At 42.5% G+C, this 7624-nt stretch overlaps 1 long non-coding RNA gene across 1 annotated transcript; it reads left to right on the top strand.

Annotated features, from left to right (window-relative positions):
- Positions 1–1597: 1597 nt before the first annotated feature.
- On the top strand, positions 1598–7170 carry LOC112663744 (uncharacterized). The gene is made up of 3 exons (XR_003139349.3): positions 1598–1800; positions 3789–3972; positions 6980–7170. It is a non-coding gene; the product is annotated as an uncharacterized LOC112663744 (long non-coding RNA).
- The last annotated feature ends 454 nt before the right edge of the window (positions 7171–7624 follow it).

The following is a 7624-nucleotide window of genomic DNA, read 5'->3' as shown; positions in this document are numbered from 1 at the left end:
TCTTAAAAGAAAGTAATTGTTCTCATGACTTTTTTTTTAATAGAATTTGATCTATTAAAGCTGAACAAGAGCTGTTGGCTTTGGAATGAGTAGATATATGTAATTCCCAGCAATGTCATTATATCGTCCCTTAAAGTGGATGACCAAGAGACAGAGCTTGAGTTATTATGCAGGCAGCAGGAAATAGTGAAAGTGATAGATTTCTTCATCTTCAGTGATAATAATAATGATGATGATCATGTCCTGGATTCCATCCCACAGAATGGCAAATGGATTTCTAGGGTCCTCTCTAAAGAATTTGAGGTTGAAGCAGAAAAGTGAAATATGATGCTATCTGAATGATAGTTGGAGAAATATTACTTAGGACAAAAGCATTAGTAAAAAGACCAATTTCCTAGGCCCTTGTTTTTCTCTTGCAAGTTGATCCTGCTCTTTGGTGGCAGGAAATCTTTGAGTTATTTATGAGAATTCATGCTTTCCTATCTCCAGGCTTTAAGTTACTCCATGGTCGCCCCCTGCCTACCTTCACTTGCGAATAAAGAGAAGGAAATTAGCTCTGTGCTTGGACTCCATGAACACGTCCACAAAAAAGGAACAGCTCAGTTTGGTTACTGTCCTTTTCCTTCAGAGAATAGACTCATGTGGTTTTTAAACAGTTAACTATGACTTGAGTAATGCTATATACTAAAATTTTTAAGTGTTTTTCCAAAAAAGATACTATAGTGCTGTCTTCCTTTTGTTGCCAAACACTGACTGTCTTCTCTACAGTGTACCCTTATTCACAACTTTCTCCCCAGAGCGGTGAAAAGAAGACCCGTCAGGACTTGAATTAGCTGCCAGAAATCCCCAGTTGTAGTCAAGTCCTACTAACCAGCTAGTAAATCCTTTAAAATATCACTTTCAAGTCTCATGGAGCCATTGTTTAATTTGATCCTCCCAATAGCCTTAAGAGCCAGGATGACTACAACTGCCATTTAAGGGATGAAGAAATGTCAGCTGCAAGAGATTATGTATGTGGGGAAAGGCTTAAAACTCTGGGATTTGTAATGTCACTGGGGTGAGCAAGAATCATTGTCTACCTTAGGGGGCAGAGGTCTGTGATCACCCTGTAGTAGCCTAGTGTCCCTTTTTCTTTGCTCCCCAAGGTACTTTAATCACTACTATATATTTCCGTTCTTTCATATCAAGCTCCACCTTTACAATTTTAGATGGTCCAATCCTATTTTTTCTTTCTTTTTGCCATCCTTACCTTTGTTATGTAGGCCTATGTATGGGTGCTAGATATGGGGCAAGGACTGATTTTTAAAGCCAAGAACCCAGATGGAAGCTTTCAAATGTTAATTGACCCACGGATATGAACCTTCAGGAATCACCAAATGAGAACATCAAGAGAAACACTTTCGGAACAGGAACAGAGACTGAATTTGCCAAGGTCTTGTTAGAACTGTGTTAGGAGACGAGGGCCATTATGGGGATCAGACAGATGGAACTGCAAAGAAATGTCTCAATACACAAAGAAGGTCTGACCTATCGTTTACATTCGGAATGCCAACAAGTACCAGGAATTTTGCCTAAGATTCTGGAAGTCATAGTTGGCCTCTAAGCGTTCCACACTGTCTCCAAAAGCCCAAGAAGGTCAGGTCACGGGGGAAGGGGACTGGCGTCAAAGCTCAGCCACAGAGAGCGATGCAGGCACAGCTGGTACTTGACTCGGCCCTTCAGACTCCAGCCTTCTTTCCGTGCCATCATTCTGTGTCTTAGCCCCTCTCCATCTCTGTTTCCACGTCTGCTGCATGACAGGTTGCAATAGATGCTAAGATCGCTACCGCTTCAAATTCTGTGATTTATTTTCCTTCTAGAAGCTTCTCAGCCTAGCACAGACCCTTCCCTTTTCACTGCAAACAGGAACATTCCTTTCTCCCACCACACTCTCACTCCCTTCCAACCCACGACAAAGGATTAAAAGCAAACCGAATTTTCCTACTCAGGGCTTAATGACAGCCTGAAACTTGAAAGTCTCAGTGAGAAATCCCATATACTGGTTTTATCGTGGACAAAAGATCATTACATCTGTTTACCTGGGGCCGGATGAACCTCTCATTAAAGTTTAATTACCAAGGAGTCAGACAACTACTTCTATATGTTGAATGCCTGAGCTAATGTGGTATTTCTTTTGCCGCCATTCAAATTCAATATATTTTCCACCCTTCTCTTTCCCTTTCCAATGCCACTGGTGACTCATCACACACTGTTTGAAAAATCCATGTATTTCCCAAGCAAGGCCAGGTAGCTGGCTGGAGACTCCTGGTCACCAGTGGGTCAAGCACGTGTTGCTTCAGAGAATCACTAATGGCATCAGGAAAAAGAGAAAAGAATACGTAATAACTTGGCCATTGATTTCGTTTAAAAGAAAAGACAAGTCAAAAAAAAAAAAAAAAAGTCAAACCAGGGTAACTGGGCACTTCATGAGAGACACAGAGAGAGAGGCAGAGACCCAGGCAGAGGGAGAAGCAGGCTCCGTGCAGGGAGTCTGATGTGGGACTTGATCCCCAGGATCAAGGACCCCAGGATCACACCCTGAGCTAAAGGCAGGCGCTCAACCATTGAGCCCTCCAGGTGTCCCAGGGAGAGTTTATATGGACCTATAGGAGAGGCACTTCTACTGTATCCAGGACAGGTGACAGTTTTGAGGGAGAGGTGAGGGCAAAGCCATTATTCCTGACCCACGGTCTTGCTGGTCTGCACCCTGCCACGGGCTCAGACCAGCGGGGAGACTCTAACATAACCCAACCCGAACCCTCTTCCCATTTGGTTGCTTGCAAGTCTCATTTGGTTGCTTTACTCCTCCTATAAAGCGAACGTCCTGTAAGCGCTGCTGCGACACTATAGGGGATCCCAATGCCTTCGTTCCCCTGTTCTCCACAACGCTTATGTCTGGGTCCCTTTGCCATTCTGGGGCCCTCAGCTCCCACCACAGAAGTTTCCAACCCACTCACATCAGTCACAATTTGCATTTGCTGATTTGAGTTTATAGTCAGAATCCTACCCTCCTCGATTCCAAAATACAGTCTGGAAAAAAAATCCTAATTAATAAAACTGAATGGCCAAGAAATATGTTCTGGTAATTAATGACATTCTTGAGATAAGTATCAATAGGAACAAAACTGCCTCATGGTTCCTTTCTAAGATGCTCATTAATTTGGAGCAGAAGCAGGGGCCCCGGGGGATGTAAAAATACCCACAGAAGCTGGCAAGAGGAATGCCTGCCCAGGAGCAGGCACACGGCCACGGAGATGCACCTCTTGGTTCTCCCTTCGAGTGAGAACCTGCTGTGGGGAGGGCAGTTGGCTGTCGGACAGTCCCAGCTGCAGGCCTTTGGAATCCACCACAGCATCTGGGCCAAGGCCACATCTCCTCGGGGTTCTAGAACCTGGCAATTTCTGCCCAGTATGGGACTCCTCTAACAATTAATCACTTCGTAGATGAGACTTTCTCAGACTTGCACTGAAGTCTGAGGCTCTTCACCCACAATCCCCCTTCTTTTCCCCTCACCGTGCGCAGGTGTCAGATCCACATCATGGTCCGGGACTCACTCTGCCTACTGTTAGTCTCTCTCCTCCTTTATCTTTTGTGGGCCACCAAAAAATTCCTTTGCATTTTTAATTTTATTCCTGCATCTGCCTCTTGTAGGCCCCAAACTGACATACAAGGAAACGGTGACCCTCACCAGTGAGGAGGGAGCCAGAAAGACTGCAAGAGGACTGACTCATTTATCATTTTACCCTCAGTGTCCAGTAGAATGAACAGGACATCCATGGGCCACAGTCTGCAGAGGAGAATAATGAACAGAGGACATGCTGGCATTCCCAGAGACATGGGTCCCCATCTGGTCCCAGTGAACAAGCCACCCAGGTCACCACCTCGTATGTGTAGGGACGCTGAGGCTTCTCCAGATCCACCAGTTACTTCAAGGTGTGAAAAATTGTTGGATATTTTCCCATGATACCCAGGGGCCATAGGAAAGCTACTGTAAGTTTCAGCCTCTCTCTGTGTAGACGCACTGTGTCACTGCTCATTGTCTTCTATTTACCCCGGATATCTGAGCATGGAACTTTCTATAAGATTTGCTCCCACTCTAGGCTTTATATACTTTAAAAAAACAATCAATAAAATAAAAATTCATGTGTTATTCCCATCTGCTTTCAAATTCCCAAATCTATCCAATATTCAGGTAGGGACTTCTTGTTATTATTTTAGGTTTCAGCTCAAACAGGTCCTTCTAGAGAAAGGTCTCCCACGGATGTCTAACCTTCTGTCGTACCCCTCCACCCATTACCCTCTTTTGTCTCTTCCTCTTTTGTCTCAGCACCACCTGAAATTTTGTTAATTGTGTGTTTATTTACTCTTTTTTTCTTGATGACCACAGCTTTGTAGTACAACCTGAAATCTGGCGTGTTTATTTACTCTTTATTTCTTGCTCTAGAAAGCACACGTCAGAAGAGCCAAGACGTTGACTGTCTTATTCTCTCCTATGCCCTTAAATCTTAAAATATGCCAGGCATACATTTAAATGAGTGACAAGAAAGTCAAAAACTGAATAATTAGACATTTTACCATCTCATTTGGGAAATCTGAGACCCAGCTCAGAGAGCTATACATTTCTCTGAGCAGCCTTCTTGTCCTTCATTCACTATTACATTTGGCTAAGAAAAAAGTCCATGTGTAAACAACCACACCACTTTCACCCCAGAGGAAACTGCTTTTGGTGATAATCTGAATCAGTAGTCTAAAAACTTCTTGGTCACTTATCTTTATCAGTAATCAATTTTTAAACAATCCCATTATGTTTCATTATTTATAAGTTAAATGTGTATAACCTCAGTGCTAATGTATTATGTGCATTTTAAAACATAAAAATCGAAATGTAAACAGAAACTATTTTCTTTCTCGCCCACCCCTACCCCACCAAGTTTGGGTCATCTTGTGTGCCTCCTACAATATGTATGGCGTATTTTGAAGATCACTAAGCAAAGCAATTTTTATCTGGAGATAAGAGGTTTTGAGGGGTTAGAAGTGAGAGAGGGGCTAAGGACAAGGAGGGAACACAGGAACATTCTTTGGGACGTTGGAACTGTTTTATATCCCGTTTTATGGCAGCAGTAACAAGAATCTACTCAAGTGTTAAACCCCATCAATCTGTATATACCAAAACAATGGATATATTGGATATAAATTCTTTATAAAGGCTTAAGAAAACAAACAACAAAAAGGGTCTAGTATGAAGTTAGACATTAAGCATTTATTTTTTCTGACAAGTGAAAAATCCTGGAAAAACCCACATGTCCATCCTTGCTCTGTATTTCCCTTCAGAGATCAGCATTACATGAAAGTGAAAGAAATAATATATCTGTATAGACACGTCATTGATCCTTGAGCCCTACAGCCAACCGTGGCACATGGCTACAACATGGCCCACTCCATCCACATGCTCCTTTGAAGCCCCTCATCAAGAGGTGGGGTTCCTCTGCCCTTGAATCTGGCCTAACCTTAATGACTCACTTATAACTGATAACACATATGAACCTATAGGCTAAGTCAGAAAAGGCCATACAGCCTTTGCCCACGTCTCTTAGGGCATTTTCTCTCAAAATCTAGCCTTTTTAGTGAGGAAGGCCCAGGACACACAGACTGGCTTTCTATCGAGTTTATAGTCCCAAATGAGGCCAACCTTGAGTCATCCCATCCTGTAATGGTTACTTTTGTTTGTCAACCTGACTAGGTCACAAGGTGCCCAGATATCCAATTAAACATTATTTCTGGGTATTTCCAGAATAAATTAGCATTTGAACTTGTGTACTGAGTAAAGCAAGTGGTCCTCCCCAATGTGGGTGGGTGGCTGTCATCCAACCCACTGAAAAACTGAACAGAACAGAAAGGTAGAGGATGGTTGAAATCACTCTCTGCCTGTTTGAGCTGAGACACCGATCACCTCCTACCTTTAGCATTCCTGGTTTTCAAGCTTTCAGATACTCAGACCAGGATCTATACCACGGGGTCCCAGCTCTCAGACCTTCAAACTGCACCACTGGCTTTCCTGGGTCTCCATCTTGCAGATGACAGATTATGGGACTTCACAGTTTCCATAATCACATGAGCCAATCTAATTTCATTCAGTAGATAGACAGACAGGGGTACCTGGGTGGCTCATTTGGTTGAGCATCGGCCTTCAGCTCAGGTAGTGATATCAGGGTCCTGGGATCAAGCCCTATGTAGTCAGGCAACCTGCTCAGTGGGGGGTCTGCTTCTCCCTCTTCCTCTGCCCCTTCCTCCTGCTTGTGTACTCTCTCTCTCTCAAATGAATAAATAAAATCTTTTCTTAAAAAAAATAGATACAAAGATAAAATATCTTTCTATCTACCTACCTACTGACCTACCTTCCATATTGGTTTTGTCTTTTTTGCACACCTTAACCAATGTACACCCCAAGCAGGAAGTCCTAAGAGTTCCGGCCTCCAGGTATTTAGTAACCCCCAGATATGTGAGTCTTCCCAGTTAAGGCCCCAAGTACTGTGGAACCAAAGCAAGCCAGATCCATTATATCTGTGAATTCCTGACCCAAAGATCCCATAAGCATTATAAAACGGTTATTATAGTATGCTACTAAATTTTGGGATGGTTTGATAGATAGTACCTGTGTCCAGTCCATTAACAATTCTGCCCTTTTTCTTTAGCAATAAAATACTGATTTTGTTTGGAGAGCTCTGTTAAAAATACTAACTCTCCCAGCTTTCTTTATACCAAAGTATGGCCAAGTAAGTACAATTACGGCCAATGAGAAGATAAGATGAAATTGCTAGTTAGAGTTTCTAAAAATAAAAATAATAAAATACTTTTAGTAGATAGATGAGATGGCTGGTGTCTTTGGCATTTTACTTTTTTCTTTTTTATCTTTTTAACTTTCCTCATTCTCCCTGCCTAGCATGCAGTTTTGATACCTGGAAGAAGGAAGAACAGGAACCACCTTGCCACCAGGAGGGTGAAAACCACAGTCTAGAAATGATGGTACAAAATGATATCCTGATTCCATGATGATTTTGTAGAGCCATTACACCAGACTGAACTTCCCACCTAAAACCTCTTGTTATATATAAGAAATAAACTCCTCCATGAGAAAGCAACCTTTAATTAGTGTTTTTTTGTTATATGCAGGCAAATACACTAGGTACCAAAAAAACAATGATACAGGAAGTAACAGAACCTAAAATTATGCTTTGTTAAATGTGGCTGAGAAGGACTGGCTTCAAGGGGGTCTCAGCAGGGCCCAATACTTGGCATAACATTCTACTATCCTTATCTTGACATTTTTAATAAACTGATATTTGAACTTACATTTTGTAAGTGAAGTCTGATGGGACAATGGAGCACACATATAAGCAGAGGAGATACACAGTACGTGGATCTGTTGTTTTTTGCCACCTATTTGCATAGAATGCTCACAACGCCCCAGGAGCAGAGGACTCCACAGAGCCACAATGCATGGAAGTTCAAGGAGACATACAAGATGCTGCAGATAAAGGTGTTACAGCTAAGACTGCACAAGCAGGTTGAGAGGGAGGCACTCACA

This window comes from Canis lupus, chromosome 18 (genome assembly GCF_003254725.2).
Source record: "Canis lupus dingo isolate Sandy chromosome 18, ASM325472v2, whole genome shotgun sequence".
Classification (NCBI taxonomy): Eukaryota; Metazoa; Chordata; class Mammalia; order Carnivora; family Canidae; genus Canis; species Canis lupus.
The sequence above is the reverse complement of the archived record's forward strand: the minus strand, read 5'-3'. Positions and strand labels throughout refer to the sequence as shown.